The sequence below is a fragment of the Papio anubis genome, chromosome 2, assembly GCF_008728515.1.
Source record: "Papio anubis isolate 15944 chromosome 2, Panubis1.0, whole genome shotgun sequence".
Taxonomy (NCBI): Eukaryota; Metazoa; Chordata; class Mammalia; order Primates; family Cercopithecidae; genus Papio; species Papio anubis.
This window is the reverse complement of record NC_044977.1, coordinates 63,263,288-63,282,619: the sequence shown is the minus strand read 5'-3', so window position 1 is coordinate 63,282,619 and position 19,332 is coordinate 63,263,288. Positions and strand designations below refer to the sequence as shown.

Sequence of the window (19,332 nt, the reverse complement as noted above, 5' to 3'; positions counted from 1 at the left end):
ACTTTTATCATGGAAATAAAAATTAATTTTTCTACTTGGTTTGTAAAATATAGATTGATAAATATATGAGAAAAGTTAGTAGCCACCTGACCGAAGAAAAGACTGTTATGAAAACTAACTCCTGACTCATAGCTAAAGTTGGCTTTACTCATCACCTCATTCTGCCTATATAATCATGTTTATTATTGTTGCTAATTTAGGGAAGTAAAGACAGTGCATTTGTCTGAAAATCTTGTGTTAAATGGCAAATTAGAATCATTACACCAATCATTATGGAACAGGAATGGACTTTGGCATTTTAAGTGGAGTCGTGTCTATTTTACAAAGAGGATCTCTTATCTGAAGTGTCACATTGATTTTTAAGAGAAATTCAGATGCATGGTCAAACATTTAGCTGTTCTAAAAAGTGACAAAATGATTCTCAGCAACTAAGTAGAAAATAGTCATTTATTGTCAGATTTAATGGAAATTTTATTTGAGGCTAGAAAAACACCTGATGTATGCAGTAAATCCAAAAGCAAATATTTCTATTTGTTTCTCTAATAAGCCTCATTACCACAGTTTATAAATATTACAACCATGGAGCAATTATCTGTAAATTATTGTGAGCAGAAGCAATGGTTTTTGAAAAGGATTTCTAGAATATCCAATTCCTAAAAAACCTCAGTACTGGTGGGCAGCATGTAAGAATGTGAGAGTAAAGAAGAAAAAATTATTTTTATCCCTGGGAAAGCCCTGGAGTTGTCTCCTTAATGAGATCACAGGGGGATCCAATAGTTGCCCTTCAATCTTGCTCCTCTTTCCACATGTCTGTTCTCTGTACCATCCCTGTGGAGCAGAATTCACTGTGCAGACCACATTTGCCCCTGGCAAGCAGACATGTGACCAACATACACCTATATTATGAGCCTAGACCATTTAAAATCCTGAAAACATTTTTTTTTTCTCTTCATGGAACACATAATTTTTGGGCTTGACTTTGAAGACTGATCTGAGATTTGAACACTGTAATACTATTTTTCACTCCATAATACTCTCTTTTCTAGAGGTTGACTTCAAGGATATTGTTATAGGTTAAATTGTATTCCCCCAAAAAAGATATTTTAAAATCCTAATCCCTAGCACCTCATATTTGGAAATAGGGTCATGAGTTTAAAATCCTAATCCCTAGCACCTCATATTTGGAATAGGGTCATGGCAGATGTAATTAGTTATATTAAGAAGATGTCATTCAGGAGTAGGTGGACCCTGAATTCAACATGACTGGTGTCCTTATAGGACACATACACGGGGAGATGAAGGTAGAGATTGGAGTTAAGAAGCTGCTGGCCAAGGAACACCAAAGGTTGCCAGCAAACCATCAGAAGCTAGGAAGAGGCAAGAAAGGACTCTTTTATAGGTTTGAGAGGGAGCACGGCTCTGCTGCCACCTTGAGCTCAGACTTCTTGCCTCCGGTACTAGGAGCAACACATTTCTATTGTTTTCAGCCACCCAATTTGTGAAACTTTGACATAGCAGTCCTGGGAGATTAATACAGAACTGTAATATAAATAAGTCAGTACTAGATTTAGTTCTGGTTATTACATCACAAAGTTTAATGTTCTGAACCTTCTTCGGTGAATAGGATCTCAATAATCTACAAATTCAAACTTACTTATTACTCTAATTAAACTCTTTATTACAAAAATCTAACTTATCCTTTAGCTCTATCATCCATTCCTTCATTTTAGTTGGCTGAGCACCTGCTCTGTGCCTAGTTCTTGGGTATACCACCTTGGACAGGAAGTCTGCCCTGTCTTTACAGAGCTTAGATCCTAGAGAGAGAGATTTAGTCAGTGCCAATTCTTTTCCCCACACTTATTATTCTCAAGCACACCAACACAAGTTCTATGATGATATGCTTGAGATATTTTTTGGGCAGTCACAAAGTGCTGAAGCCCAGTTGGCCCCTGAACCATTGGGAATGAACTCTTAATCCGTGAGATAGGATTTGGTGTATAAATATCCCAGCTCTCTTGCCTCACTCTGAAGCATATTACACTGTTGCCTAGACTTCCCTTTTCAGATTGCGCTTCAGTTGCCCCTAACAATAGCCTGCCCAATGAAGTATCTGAATTAATTTCCTTCCTTCACTTCTCCACTTTCTTCCTGGTGTTTTCGGGGGTAATATCCAAAATAAGCTACTTGAATTTCCATGCTTGACACAGGATCAGCTTCAGGGAATCCCTGAACTAAGGTAACTGGCAAATAATTTTAAAAGGCACAAAAGTGAATTAATTGCATACTTTCCAACTGTAATGGGTGCTATAAGGTAACAAATAAATAACATCGCCTTCAGTAGACGATGATGGGAATGGGAGTGTGTTCCTTTCTTCAGTCAGGGTGGTCAGGGAAGCTTCTCTGAACTGGTGACTATTAAGACCTGAGGGAAGGAAAGAAGTAGCCATTTGAAGAGAAGGAGCAAAGGCATTACAGGAAGCTCTATCAGCAAATGCAAAGGCTCTTACATTACCGAAGAGCTCATCATCTTCAAAGAACTGAAAGAAGTAGGGAGTAGAGCATACATTAGAAGGAGAAATACAGTCTAAGACAGGAAGACTTTTGTTTTGTTTTCCATATGCAGTGGGAGTCATAGAATAGTTTATGGCAATGAAGGAACATAGTTGAATTTACATTTTGAAATCACTCTTACCACTGGTGGCAAACCCATTGCAGACTGGTCAACGTAGAGGTAGGGAGAGAGAAATCAGTTACAATAAGAGGTGCTAGTGAAAAATATGAAGAGGGTGGCAATCAAGATGGACAAGTGAGAGAAGTGTAACTCACACATTCTCTCAAATGTGGGTAATACTGTGCATAAAATTTTGAAATTAAGTGATATTTTCTTAATCATATATCTCAGACCTCTTTTTATATCAGCCTGCAACATTCTTTTTAACTGTTTTGGAGGTTTTCTGAAATTGAGTGAAGATTTGAGATATAATTTTTAAGAAGCGACAAGATTTTCTGATGGATTTAAGAGGGTGGAGAATACATTTAAGGAAACAAGGATTATTAACAAATTTCTAGCTTCTGTGGTAACTGTGGTGTCCTTCAATCTAGTAGCATTAATATGAGAATAGGAAAGACAAATGGAGAAAATAACAGAATAGAATGCAGGCAAGTCACCAAAGGGGAGTTTAGAGCTCTGTAGTTTTATGCATATCATCTACAAATTGTAGTGCCTTATACATAGTACATAACATTTTTTTAATTTTTAATTTTTTTAGTGAATGAAGATAGGAGTGCTCTCTGAGGAGCTTAGACATGTTAACAAGTAAAACAGACATATATAGTTAGGATTTATTAAAAACTTACAATATGTCAGAGGGTTTACAGGTATTATCTTTTTCATATACCACAAAACTACATGAAGTACCACTAAAAATCCTGAGGAAGTTAAAGAATGCCAAACACTCTACCTAAGGTATTGTAATGTAAAATAATTACTATCAATTGATGAATGAATAAAGTACCATCAATGAGAGCACAAATGAGAGAACTATGAATTCTGACTGAGAAATGACAGGAAGTTGTATATATGAAAATTTAAAGATGACATGAGGTTTTCAACAGAGAAGAAAATGGTATTTTAGGGAAAGGAAATTATTTCTGTAATGGAAGAGAACAAGAGCCATCATCAGATTTCTATTTCAAATACATTTTCTGGCTTAGCATTTATTCCCATTACATAATTTTTTGAGTAAACTCACTTTAATGTTTGCCCCTTACTAAACTGCATGCTTCATAAGTGCCTGGATTTCACCTGAGTTGTACAACATGAGAAATAGGTAAAAGTCAGTAATCACTCATTAAATGTACATGTACGTGTATGAGTGTAAAATAAGTCAATGACTGATTAAAATAACAAAGTAATCAAGGAGTCAGCCATGGTGAATATACTGTAGTTACCATAAACTCCTCCAGGTGGGAGGAGTGGGGCAGAGTACAGTGTGGAAGGTCAGAATACAAGCCTGGAAGGAGATTGGCTCGTGTGAATAGCTGCTCTATCTCTTAATTTCTGAGCAACTTTGGAAAAGTTACTTGAAAGTTAGTTCAAGCTTGTGAACTTTAATTCCTTAAAAAACTGACAGTGATATAGGAGTTAAGAAGAAATTACTTAGATAGTGAGAGTACGGTGGTCCTCAGTGACGTTTTCCGTTTAATGAAAAGCAACCCCCAAATCATTTTCTTTTCAAAGAAAGAGCAGCCTATAAAATTGAGCTGCAGTCATAGATAATAAAGCTGGAAGCTTGCATGAGTGAATACTGGCAGTTGGGCCAATACGAAAAGGCTACCTGGGACTAGGCATGTTCAAAATGGCACCCCCATCTTCTCTTCTTTTTGTTAAACCAAGTGTAGGGTAAGAAGAAGACAATATGGCGCTGGCCAGGAAAAGACCCTATTTGCATAATAAGATTAGAGTGAGGCAACCAGCATTCCCCACAGTGCTATGTAAACGTCACACCTGATGAAATCAATCCGTGGGCCCTATGTAAATCAGACACTGCCTCCTCAAGCCCACCTATAAAATCTAGTGCAGTCTACCCAGGCCAGATTCTCCTTTCAGAAGCCCCTCTCTCTCAAAAGGGAAAGAACTGTTCTCCTTTCTCCTTCTTCTGCCTATTAAACCTCTGCCCCTAAACTCACTCCTCATGCGTGTCCATGTCATTAGTCTTCTTGGTGTGATGATGAACCCCAGGTATTTACCCCAGACAATGATGCTGTTGCAATAGTAATAATAGTACTCTACTCACTGGATTATGTTGAGGATTACAGGAGACAGGACATTAAAAACATTGAGTATAGTATAGGTATTAAATAAATTGAAGTTAATTAACAGAGGGGAAGGGTTATCTAAATTCGGGTGACTAAATAAAGAGATTAGTGAGAGCAATGACAAAGACAAGGAGATGATAAGGAGAAGCTGGAGGCTTCTATTAAATATAATCTATAAGATTTGAGGTATAGCTGCAGTATAAGGTATAGGGTATAAAGATGTCATGAGAACTATGTTTTCCAACTTACAGCCCTGAGTGGATGTGTACCATCCATTGAGATTGGAAATTTAGGCCGACAAGCATGTTTTGGGAAAAAGAAAGTAATTCCATTTGGAATAGGCTAACCTGGAGATCACCTTAATTTATATGCCAAACCTGCAGAGCACCTACTCTAGATCAGGTACTATCTATTGAGCATTTACTTTAGGTCAGGTAATACCTACTGAGCGTTTACCCTGAGTCAGGCACTACCTACCAAGCATTTACTGTGGGTCAGGTTCTACCTGCTGAGCATTTACCCTGGGTCAGGTACTGCCTGCTGAGCACATTTACTCTGGGTCAGGTTCTACCTGCTGAGCCGCATTTACTCTGGGTCAGGTTCTACCTGCTGAGCATTTACTCTGGGTCAGGTACTGCCTGCTGAGCATTTACTCTGGGTCAGGTTCTACCTGCTGAGCATTTACTCTGGGTCAGGTACTGCCAGCTGAGCATTTACTCTGGGTCAGGTTCTACCTGCTGAGCATTTACTCTGGGTCAAATACTGCCCACTGAGCATTTACTCTGGGTCAGGTACTGCCTGCTGAGCATTTACTCTGGGTCAGGTACTACCTGCTGAGTATTTACTCTAGGTCAGGCACTCTGCTTTACACTTAGAAGGGTAGAGAACAGTTTATATAAACGGAGGAGGTAAGGGATGGAACAACCATGCTTCAAGGGGTTTCACTCTAAAAGGAGAGATAAACACACACAGATTAATATCAAAACGGCAGATTTAGAATTTGAAGCTTAGCATTTTGACTTCTGTAACCTATTTCTATGGTTGTAAACAGTGATCCTCACAGGTTTTTTGCAAAATAACCAAATGTGTATTTTCTAAGTTAAATCCTTCTGTTTGCTTGTCTCTGCTGCTAAACCCTGAATACTTGACCTGGCCTATCAGGCCCTAATTACCTCTCCTGGTCATCCAGTATCATTCACCACCCCACCCCACCATCAATCTTTGAATTCACTCACAATGTTCCTCTTGTGGTTTGTTACACCAGTGGTCCTCAAACATTTTTTACTCTGCATGCCTTGTAATAAAAATTTTTGAGCAATAAAAATATAAATAAATTATATATTTATAGCACACTTTATATGCAAATGTAGCTGAACTAATATTGTACATGTCTTATAAGACTACAGAAAATAATCATATTAAAGGTTGAAATAAATAAATGTAAATAGAAGTTCTAACACTCAAGGCATATATTGTTTTTGAGAGCACTATTTTAACTATGCTGAACTCCTCCCTCAAGGCTGCACACGCTGTTCTCCTCTGCCTAGAATGCTCTTGCTTTGTGGGTAAGATTAATTCCTGCTCATCTTTGAGTTTAAATGTGACTTCTTCTGTCTGCCCCATTCATCCCGGTCTAGATTAAATGCCCAATTATGTATTTTTCTAGCACTCGGTAGTTTCCCTCCCCACGACATTTATCATAATTGTAACTTAATCTGTATGTAATGTTTGGTTAATGTCTGCTTCCTCACTACACTTCAAGAGATCCATTTGCTTAGGGTACCTTACACACGATTGCATCCCCTACCTCGCTGGTTATTCAGTCCCACCCACTCTTTAATAAGTTTTGATGACTGAAACTAATGTCATGCACTTTACACCATCATTACCCTTTATTCAGTATCACCTTGTGTTCTCCCATGAGAAGATCATCAAAGCTTCTGCAATGCAAGGAAATTATGTATAAGGCATTCTTTCAACTTTTTCTCCTAACAAGACTTTGAGACAGAAACTAGTGAAATAACAATTCTGTCCAAGTAATTCTAACAATTACTTTTATGGAAGCATTAAATCTAGGGCAGTATACCACAGTAGATAAGAGCAAGGGCTCTGGAGCTCTGATTGCATGGGTCAAAATCTGGGTAGCAGAACTTACGAACTGTATGACTTTGTGTATGTCACTTAACCTCTCCCTGTTCAGCTGCCTCATTTCTAGAGTTGGTATTGGGTTACTTTTGGAGTACATTATTATGTCTAAAATACTCAGAGATGTGTCTAAAAATAGAAATCACTCAATGAATGTTCACCTTTATTAATATACACTAAACAGCCTATTCCATAAATATCTGGAGTTTTGATTTAATTGTATATCAACAGCAGCTTCACTTTGCGCGTATAATCCCCATCTAAATTTTCCGATCATGGATACGTAAAGCACTTTAAAAGGTATTGCAAAAAATTAATTTAAAGAAGTTATATGGTATTTACATTTCAAAATTTGGGTAGAGTACACTTGAACTCATTGTGAATACAAGCCATTCCCTGGGCTGTGACATGGGGACATTTTATTAAAAGAAGTAGAGACCTTTATTTATTGCTCATTTCTCTTCATGGTTCACAGCTTGTAATGATTTGAACCAACAAAGTATCTATTATCAGTGTGTATGCATAAGCATATAGTAAGTATGAAAGATATATATTCTAATATTAAAGTCTCCCTTTTCTTTCTTGCTCATAATTGATGCACTCTTTCTGAAGAGGAGTTTGCAGTGGTCTGAACAAAGATCACGATATAAAAATAAATTATAGTATGTATCCCTTGGTGTCTCACTCATAAATTATTTCTCTCCAGTGATGCTCTTTCATACCCAGTGGTAGATTTAAAATTTCCTTCCTGGATATTATTCATACAGGACATTGTAGTTAAGGAGCTTGCCTTTTATAGCTGACAGGCTAGCGGAGTCCAGGCTTCAGATGAGGGAGGAGGGGGTGAAAACAGACACCCTCTCTTCTTCCTTTCCCTATTTACTGTCACTCATTACATGTTTTTGACATGACTTCTATAAATATTATCAATGAGTGATCTGGGGAGTGGAAAAAGAGGATAAAAAGACTGTGGAAGAAAAGTTGAAGAGGATACAATTCCTATCCTTTTAAACAGGGACTCTAACTGTGTTCCAACTCTGCCTGTTTCATGTTTAATTTGGAAGCAATTGTTCTCAACAGAGGTCACACATTTCATCATTTGAGAACTTTAAAAAATGATCACAGCTGAGATACTGATACTCTTCTTAAAACTTTTTCAAGTTCCCCCCGGTAATTCTAACTTACAGCCAAAGTTAAGAACCACTACTCTAAATCATCAGATCCATTCAGTGAATTCAATCAATTCAGTCCAATGAAATGCAGTCAGTTATAGAAATGCAGATGACCTATAGAACAGAGGTACTCCTGGGGTTGAAGAAATGCAGGAAAGGTATAGAACAAGTCTGGGCCTGAGAAGAGTGCCCTGAAGCCAATGCACAAGCTATCCATAGTGTTTTGAGTCTAGGAATAAGAGGTGTGCCGGAATAAGAAACTGAACAGGTTTCTGTAGAGTGCATTCTAGTACCTAATTTGAGCAAACATTTCAAAAGTCACAAGAAGTGGGCAGGAAGAGACATAAAAATGAAAATCAAAGTATAATAATAAGCTCAATACTGGGACCACAGACAAAAACCAGGAAATCCAATGGAACTGAAAAAAATGATAAGACAATAAGCTTAATTAATCTAGGCAGAAAGCTTTCTGAGCCATGAAGGACAATTTGGAACAGAGACTGTGCTTCTGAATCACTTTTTCTACGGGTTTGAGCAATGCAGAATCTGTAGGCAGAAAACGGCTAGAGGAAGATTTTCCTAAATCTGTTGTCTTAAATTATTTTGCCGTCAAAATGTCAGAGGCATTTGAACTAGAGTGACTCTATCTTGAATAGGGGTTAGATAAAATAAGGCTGAGACCTACTGAGTTGTATTCCAAGGAAGATGGGCACTCTAAGTCATAGGATGATATAGTAGGTCAGTGTAAGATACAGGTCATAAAGACCTTGCTGATAAAACAGGTTGCAGTAAAGAAACCAGTCAAGGCCAGGCATGGCGGCTCATGTCTATAATCCCAGCACTCTGGGAGGCCCAGGTGGGCAGATCATTTGAGGTCAGGAGTTCCAGACCAGCCTGACCAACATGGTGAAGCCCCATCTCTACTAAAAAAAAAAATATATATATATATATATATATTAGCCCAGTGTGGTGGCATGCGCCATAGTCCCAGGTACTTGGGAGGCTGAGGAGTAAAATCACTTGAACCCAGAAAGCACACAGAGGGAGACCACGTCTCAAAAAAATAAAATAAAATAAAAGCTGGCCAAATCACACCAAATCCAAGATGGCAATGACAGTGACCTCTGGTCATCCTCACTGCTTATTATATACTAATTATGATACATTAGCATGCTAAAAGACACTCCAACCAACCCAATAAGAGTTTACAAATGCCATGGCAATGCCCGGAAGTTACTCTATATGCTCTAAGATGGGGAGGAAACCTCAGTTCCAGGAATTGCCCATCACTTTCTTAGAAAACTTATGAATACTTAATCATTTACACTTTATTTAGCATATAATCAAGAAATAACCATAAGTATACTCAGTTGACAGCCCATGCCCCTGCTCTGCCTATGGAGTAACCATTCTTTTGTTTCTTTACTTTCTTAATAAACTTGCTTTCACTTTACAGTATCAACTCATCCCGAATTATTTCTTGCACAAGGTCCAAGAATCCTCTCTCGAAGTCTGGATCAGACCCCTTTCTGGTAATAAAAACACCCATATAATTGATTATGTCTTAGCCTAAATACACTAGCTAACAAAATGTTTGGCATTAAATAAACAATAGACCCTTCAGTGAACTTAATTCTTCCTTGATTAACTTGAAAGTCTGATTGGCAACTGTTCTCATAATGTCAAAAATTAAGCAGATTCTTGAAGAATGGACAATAATATCACTTAAGAATTGGCAAGTAAAAAATAGAGTATTTGTTCTTTGATGTTGTCAACAATAAGCAGGACATAAAGAATTTGAAATATACTTTGTGACTGTTTATTATAAGTGAATAGCTTTGAACTACAGAAAGTTACTAATAGTATAAAAATCACCATAACTATACAGTGTCACACAAGAGAGGCAATGTAAAGAAAATAAAGACACTTTAAGAGAAAGATCTCACAAACAATTTTTAAGATCCTCATTATTAAACAAAGATAATGATAGAAGGAAAATTGAATCAATAATCTAAAATATTAGTAAATAATGCTACCCCCCTGGTTAGAAGTAACAATAAAACTCCCTTTCAAATCCCATAAGTTTTATTTTAGTTTTACTAAGGGATATAATAGATGGCAATAGCAGATACTGCAGCTGTTTATCCAAACTCCTCTTTCCCATACCCTTGCCAGTAGTTGCACCCTGATATGGTTTGGCTGTGTCCCCACTCAAATCTCATCTTGAATTGTAGCTCCCATAATCCCCACGTGCTGTGGGAGAGACCTGGTGGGAGGTAATTGAATCACGGGGGCAGGTCTTTCCCCTGCTGTTCTTGTGATAGTGAATAAGTCTCACAAGATCTGCTGGTTTTATAAAAGGCAGTTCCCCTGCACATGTTTTCTTGCCTGCCATTATGTAAGATGTGCCTTTGCCCCTCCTTCACTTTCTGCCAAGAGGCCGTCCCAGCCATGTGGAACTGTGAGTCCATTAAACCTCTTTTTCTTTATAAATTACCCAGTCTCGGGCATTTCTTCATAGCAGTATGAAAATGGACTAATACATAACCCCACCTCCCAGCCTCACCACTGTGTTTCAGAAGCTGACCCACCCTTAGAACAAAGTCAGGATTGTCTAGGCCAGTCATGATTCTCACAACTCTATGTGGCACTTTGAACGGATGCTGCCATAACACTACCAGCTTCAGGATAAAGGCAACAGATGGAGGACTGGAGAGTAAGAGAACTACAAAGAGTATGAGGTGGAGCCCAGCTTAATGATAATATAAGCTAACAAATGCTTTACTTATAAAATGTGACATAAAGAATGTAATTTGGCAATGAAAATCATATACAATTATCTGTGTTAAGGTTATTAAAGATTCATCATATAAAGCTGGTACTTTAAGGACTATTGTGTATGGCTGCAAAATATTAGGTTAAATTATCACTTGTCTTTGGAGACCCATGATTTACCCACTGAGGCTGAAGAATAAGGATAAAATAGTAAGAAAAGTCACACCATTGGGGTGTGGTGGCTCCTTACAGGAGTGTTGGGTAAAGATCTAAAGGCAAGAGATGGGCTCAGACTGAAGATGACCCACCTGAAAGCAGAAAGGCAAAATCATATAGCTTTTGAAAGTGGAAACTTTCTTCCTCTACACCTCCCCACACAAAAAAATGAAAATTGTCTAAGAATATAATCTTTGGAGTCCTACAGAGTTTTTTTAAAAAGGCAGTCTTGTCTACTTCAAGGTAGTCAGTGCAGAAACAGGGTAATACCAAAGGCCTGTCCTTTAAAATGGTTTATAGAATGATCAAAATTTGACAAGTCTTATTCAAGACAAAAAGAAGTTGCAAAAAATTATAATGAATGAAAAATTGGACATATTTAAATAATGTCACAATTTAAAACTCTGTGACGACGAGATATCTATGACAAAGACAACATGACATATTATTTATGACGCAGTCTGTAAATTCAGATGAATGATTGAGACTATTTGTTGTTTTAAAAGGCTTAAAAATACATAAGATAAATTGATCAATAGTGAATTTAAAATATTAAGAAACATAGTAGCATCTACCTCTGAAAATTGCATCATATCTAAATTGACAATATGTTAAACAGATGTTAAACAAAATTCCCACATTATATAAACTTTTTAGACCATACATGAATACATAATGCTCCAAGTTCATTTTACAGAAATGGAAAAAGAAAAAAAGTCATTTGTAGACAAAACAGAGCAAAGACAGCAGAATAAATAAATGTATAGACCAATCTCACTAATGAACACAAATGTATTCTAATTAAAATATTAGCAAATACATTCCTATGGAGCCAGAAAATAATAATATATCATCACTAAGTGTGTTCTGTTCAAGAAATGCAGGTTTGTTCAGCATTAGAAAATCTACCAAGTGAATTTACTACATTAAATACCTACATGGGAGAAAAAAATAAGACTGTGTTCAAAAGAAATGTATCACCAAATCCTGATTTGAAAAATTAACAAGTAAAACTTTTACCATACTAGAAACAGAATGGCATTTCCTTGATAGCTATCAGAAAACTATAGAGCAAGCATCTCATTGAGTAAACATTGGAAATACTCTCTTTAAAATCAGTAACAAGAAAAAAGTACTTACTATCGCATTGTTAATAAGCATTGTATACAGCCCCTAATCAATTCACCAAGTCAAGAAATAAAAAAAATTATATAAATATTGGAAACAAGTAATACGAAATAAATTGTATACTTTATTTATTGTAAAGGATAAAGAAAATCCCATTACTTTTAGGAAACAGTAAAGATGAAATTTTCTGTGCTTTATTGCATGCTAGCAATGATAGAACGTATAATAGATGATAAGATCTGCTTCACAGTAGCCACAAAACTATAAAATGCATAAAGATAACCCTAATAAAAATAAGTATAAAGCCTATAGGAAAAAAACTATAAAATTTTACTGAAGGACATAAAAGAAGATTTGAATAAAATGTGAACTAAGCCATATCCAGAATAGGATGACTCAGTATTGTAAAGCTAAGAATACTCCCTCAAATTAATCTGTAAATCTACCACAATACAGTAAAAAATTATATTAACATTATTCATGAAACTCAAAATGCTTCTTATAAATTTCATTTAGAAGGGGAAATATGCCAAGAGAAGTTTGTATAAGACAAATGGGGAAGGAAGACAGAGATTTGCCTACTATATTTTAAAACCTCTAAAAATATAATAATTAAGAAAATGTAATATTGGTATAAAAATAGAAAAAGAGATCCTGGTTCAGCAACAAACCAATGGAAATTTAGTGCATGGAAGAGTAGAACTTTGAATTGTTGAGAAAAAGATGCACTAGCAATACACAGTGCTGGGTAAATGGTCTACCAATAGGAAGAAAGAAAATTTAATTCTTATCTCCCATAATTTACCAAAATAAATTCGATTATATATAAATTTCAAAATGTAAGAAACAAAGTTACGAATATATTAGAAGAAAATATAGAAATATAAGAACACATTATGATTTAATGTTAAAATAGGAAAAGTCTTCTCAAAAAAGACATAAATGCATGTGTATAAATATACAATATAACACAAATGTCATAAGAAATGAATCAACAAGTTTAACTATGTGATATTTAAATCATTCTACCATAAAAGACATTAAACCATGTTAAAGGCAACAGTAGCAGAGGAAATAATATTTGTAAAAATATATACATATTTTTGTGTAAGTATCTTTGGGTGATTATGTGTGTGTGTGGGGGTGTATATGCAAATGTATGTTTATATGTAATGTATGTGTTTACTATTTAAATACAGATAATGTATATTCATCTTGTGTGTGTATATATACTTACGCACACGTAAATCAATAAAAACTACATAAAAATCCAAAAGAATAATGGGTAAAAGATTTGAACAGACAAAACAAAGAGTTAGAAAAACAAACCAAAGATACTTAATTTTGTCCGGGCATGGTGGCTCATGCCTGTAATCCCAGCACGTTGGGAGGCAGAGGCAGGCAGATCATGAGGTCAGGAGATCGAGACCATCCTGGCTAACACGGTGAAACCCCATCTCTACTAAAAATACAAAAAATTAGCAGGGCGTGGTGACAGGCCCCTGTAGTCCCAGCTACTCGGGAGGCTGAGGCAGGAGAATCCCTTGAACCTGGGAGGCGGAGGTTACAGTGAGCTGAGATCATGCCACTGCACTCTAGCCTGGGTGACAGAGTAAGATTCCATCTCAAAGAAAAATAAAAGAAAAAGGAAAGAAAAGAAAAAAGAAAAAAAAAAATACTTCACTAAGAGCAGAAAAATGTAAATTAAAATAACAAAGAGATGACACATCCATTATATTTCCTACTAAATGGGCAAAAATTAAAAGCCTAACATCACATTTTGCCATATATATCAGGAAAGTACCATCTAAGGGATCTCCTTTGGCAATATATTAAAACTTTAAATATACATAATTTTTTACTGCAATTTCATTTCTTATAGAGTATTACAGAGACCGCACATTTACCCAGGTGAACATGGAAGCATGGATGTGTTCATGACAACACTGTTTGCGAGAGAGAAACAACGAACACAAAATAATGCTGCAGTTTAACAGGAAGGAAAGTTTTCCAAACGCATTATATGAACAAATAAGTTTGTAGAACAATATATACAGAACTTCTGATTTTTACAAGAATGTAAATACGTATGTACATATATTTATGTAAATATGCAGCCAGGTACTGTACCCCTTTTCTCTATCACGCTTGTCAATTTGGCCTGAAATATATTCCTCATCACATGTTCCTTTGAGATTTTCTACTTGCTTACTATCCAATGACTCTGTCTTCTGACCAGAATATAGGTTCCATGACAGCAGGATTTATATCAATTTCATCACTAGTATCCCCTCAGTAAGTGGAATAGGAGTTGACTCATAAGAGGCTCAGCAAAGGTTTTTCAAATAAATGGAGAAAGTTACATGGCATTAACGAACTAATTGATTACACAGCTGGTGAGCAATTAGGATTGGTGACACTCTAATGAAATATTTGTGGTTATGCTCAATAAAAACCACAATGTCTGTTAACATGCACTTATACCTTTAACCACATATTTACAAATCAGAATATATGAACACATATCACATGCTCTTTGGGTACTAGAACTTGTAGTAGCCTTTAGAATAAAGAATGTATCTATCCATGCTTGATAAGTACATTTTTTTTTTTTTTTTTCAAAACAGCTTTTTGGGAAAGAACACAGCTGAAACAGTGTTTAGAATTTCCAAAAAGCAAAAAGGTGATTTTTTTTCCCTAAGGAAACAAAAATTCTGGCAAGTATATAAGACGACAAAATCATTTTGTTTTACATACTAAGAGAATTGTACTTCTTGAAAGCCATCAAGCATAAGGAAGTTAATATCAATTTAAGAACAAATGTATCATTGGTCCCTAAAGAAGAAATACAGTCTGTTTGATGACAAGTATGTTATAACTTTGGTGGGCTGGAGGGAAGGATTTCTAAAAAGGATTCAAAGAATTAACACTTTTTTTTATGATTCCAAGATAAGAATTTGCACATTTTTTACTCACTGCCATATATGTGGATTTTGCTGATCTAAAATAATCAACACACATATCTTTGTTGAAATATTACCTATTATTGTCTAAAATTGTTTGTAATTATCCAGAATAAGTGATAGTTTGTATTTTTGCATGTGTTATTGACTCTTTGAAAAAGCCATGTCTCTTAGATTTCACTAGCATGTTAGGTAATTGCTTTAAGGAATATGTTACATTCTATATTTCAGTTTCTTAGAAATGATGTTAGGTACATAGTACTTACCCTGGCTGTAAGGATTTGTGGCCATTTGATTATTTTGAGGCCAAGCATTTGGAATAGCACACCATGCATGCCATGCACCCCTTCTTTTATTTAACTATATTTAAAGGATTTTTACCATTTTTTTACTTTTTGAAATTATAACTACTTAGTAGAATGCCTTTGTTGCATAAATCTCTAGAATCTGTCCTGAGACTCCTGAAATGCACTGATGTCATCTCCTCAAATAAACCAATTAATGAGATGGCAAATCTTGCTTGCTGATTGCTGTTCTTGTTTATTCTTCAAATAATTTTTAAATTCTTTGTTCACCACTTTTTAAGGGATAGTGTTGATTATATTCTTCAATAAGCAATGCTTTTATTCTTGCTTTCTAAAAGAGATACAGATGAGCTTTGTTTTAATCTCATTATTATGCCTCTGTAAAGCAATTATTTAGAGACTAAGAAGAAGTAATCTGAAAGGAACTGTGATATTTCCCAAACCTTGGAATTTCTTGTGTTTATGGTAGTAATCATAGCTATCATTTATTGTGCAGTTACTATGTACCACACATTGTGATAAAAGCGTTGCCTTTTTGTGTTTACAGCAATTCTAAGGTAAGTATTATTAAGTATTGTTACCCCTATTTTGTTGATGAAAAAATGAGGTACAGAGAGGTTAACTGACTCTCCTATGGAATTACAGTCAGCTAGAGGTGGAATCAAGATGTTATCCAATTCTATGATAGAATTGTAATAGTATTCCTCAAAAGAAGATTGTTTCTGTTCCAAATTAGCTTGAAGAATGTGTGGAAATTTTATGTCTGGGTGGAAGTTTGAGGGGATTATGAACTTTTAAAACTACGGAGAAACTTGTCAGTTCACACTGAACTCTGCCATCGTTTTTGTATAATCAGCTGTGAGTTTTACTTTCTCTAGCCTAGAGATACACAGAAGTTCCCAAAGATGGTAATCCTTTCTAGTTATGAGTCATTTCTCTCATCTTCTACAGCAACTAAAGAAACTCTTGTCATAATTGCTTGTCATAATTTCTTGAAATTATAAAGAGCCAATAATGCATTTTTATTTTACTTATTTTACTTTACAGTTTATAAAGCACAAGCAGTGTGCAAATTGCAGGGAATGCTTAGGTACAAGGTCTAGCACTACCCTCAAAGTAGCTCACAATCAAGTGGGGAAGAAAGACCTATACACAAATAATGCCGAAGAATAAACAAAGTCAAGGTGAATTTCAGGCAAGCGGAGTGTGTGTGTCTGTGTGTGTGTGTGTGTGTGTGTGTGTGTGTGTGACAAGAACAGCAAAGGGATGATGAGTATAAGATTAGTATGGATTCATCATCATCTCACTTTCAAATAAGAACACCAAGATTTGCATGGTGAAGGAGGAGGCGCTTTAGCTCAAGTCTGAAGTCCTTGACTAAGGATATAGCAGAAGATGACTTTGGGTGTGGGTTAGGCTGGGTGTGGGTTAGGCTTTGGGTGTGGGTTAGGGTGTGCCACTTTATATCTTCTGATTTAGAATGTTCTCTGCCTATATGAATGTTCTCTGCCTACATTATAAAAGCTACATGAAGGAGTCACATACATATCACATCCTACTATGAAAATAATCTCATAAATCCATAATTTTAGGTAATTTTCCAAATATTTTGCAGTGATATTACTTAGTGATTGAAGCATAAGGAGTACAATGCATGCTTGAGGTAGGAGTATATGAGCCTCAGGTGGGAAAACATTTGGAGATGAATGTAATATGTATTGATTTTGATGTTTTAAATCTGTTTGCCACTACACATCTGTAATGATGTAATAAATATAATAAAACTTCTATGTGAACCACGTCTCTCCAGGATATGATAAAGATTTACAATGGAAGAACTTGTCCTTTAGAGGAGTTAGAAAACCACAAGATTTTGCAGTGTACTTTTAAATGATAGGAAAGTATTTCATAGTCACAAAAATCATAGAGTGATGACAGTGTTGCTTGGAGACTGGGTTTGAAATTTTGTCTGAATAGCCTATTCATCTCTGTTCCAGCCATGTGCTTGATTTGCGTTTCGCACACTGAAATAACATGTGCACTAAACTGATCACCATAACTGGTGATTTGGAAATTCTGTGTGTGTATGTATGTATATGTGTGTGTGTATATATATATAGCATAGACATACATACACACACACACATGCACATCTTCTAACAAGTACACATTATTACTGGAGGTGATCTCATCTAAAAGAAATAGCCATGGAATGAGCATAAGACTTTAGACAGTTAGATATTCCTGATATATATGCAAAAACATAGCACTTAAAATTATGTTAGTGGATTAATTGCCAGCTTTGTAAAATTTAATGCCAAATGATAGGGAAAACAGCACCAGGTTTGGCAGGCAGATGGAGAATGAACTGTTACGTCTCATCCGTCTCCAGTTCCTATGATTATATGATTAAATATTAGTGTCCAGAGACAAGAAAGGGAAATGCCAGCTCTTGAAATACCAAGTGGAGGCCAGAAAAGACTGAATAAATACTTCATTGAGACAAATCCAGAAGATTAATAAAGAGGCCAAAAAATGGGGTAGGAGAAGACTCTTTCCCAGGTAGCTAATTAGAAACGACTCAGGAACTGGAGTTGAATGAATTGGAAGAAAAAGGTTACTCAGGAAAAATAATTTTGAAATATAATTCAATAGCAAGAAGTAATTTTTGTGAACAAATATTATTTCCTGCCACTTACATTTTATTTATTACTATGCTGAGACAAAGTAGACCAAAGAAAAATGGATAGATAAGCAAAAAGTCTCCTTCTAAGGGACTTTACTAGAGTATTACAAAATTATAGACTCCATCCCACCTGATAGTGAAAAATTATTTATAGCAGTCTTCTCAAGGGAAGAGACAGACAGAGGACAAGAATAATATGGAAGTTTTTCCTCTAACAAAGATAGAAATTGTACTGAAAAATTTTACTTTAAACAGTGTTAATTTATACCCTCCCCCCCCTTCACACATACACTCATTGTATTGTAAAATTTTTAAACTTTATATATTCCTGATGCCACAATATCCTCACAAACAGGCTGTGAGGGGACCTAGTGACTTTCAAACACAGCAATGAAATCCCCTTATGTTTTTTGCTATTCCACCCTAACCCCTAATGAAGGCACTTGGCTTCCAGTCCTCACTGTCTGCATCCCCACCTGCTTGGTTGATCCCTCTGCTTGGGAGCTGCTTCCATATGGCCCTGCATGGTTTGCCTTGCCTCCTGTCCCTAGCACCTGTGAGTATAATAAATTATTTAATTGAATATGCCTCTCTGAGTGTAATTTCCTCAGCTGTGCTGGAATGATCTTTTAAAAAATTTATTTATTTATTTATTTAGAAACAGGGCATTGCTCTGTTGCCCAGGCTGGAGTGCAGTGGCATGATCATGGCTCACTGTAACCTCGACCTCCCAGGTTCAAGCAATCCTCCCACTTCAGCCTCCCAAAGTGCTAGGATTACAGGCATGAGTCATCATGCCTGATCTGGAATAATTTTCAAAGAGCACAGAAGGGGGACCTATATGTACATAATTTCATATTTATAGTATATGTATAATTGTTATATTTATATATTTTATATATTATATGTAAATATATATAAATAGAATTCTTATTCAAGTTCATAAGAAACATGGCCTTTCTAAATATTGCTATTTATTTACATATGCCTCCACAATACTCCCAGAATAATTGTATCGATGGAATGCTAATGCTTTTATTGGATTTAAATTCCAATGCCTCTATTTGGAGCTAGACCTAGATAAAAGGAAGTCAGTTACATTTTTAAGGCACAAAACTTTAATT

General features: G+C 35.8%; 1 long non-coding RNA gene across 2 annotated transcripts in view; it reads left to right on the top strand.

Moving 5' to 3' along the window:
* LOC103881958 overlaps nucleotides 1-19,332 on the top strand; it is a 116,632-nt gene that overhangs the window by 74,824 nt on the left and 22,476 nt on the right. For both annotated transcript variants that reach the window (XR_004182128.1, XR_004182127.1), the window contains one exon: nucleotides 14,137-18,764. This is a non-coding gene — a long non-coding RNA (uncharacterized LOC103881958). The remainder of the gene's footprint in view (nucleotides 1-14,136; nucleotides 18,765-19,332) is intronic.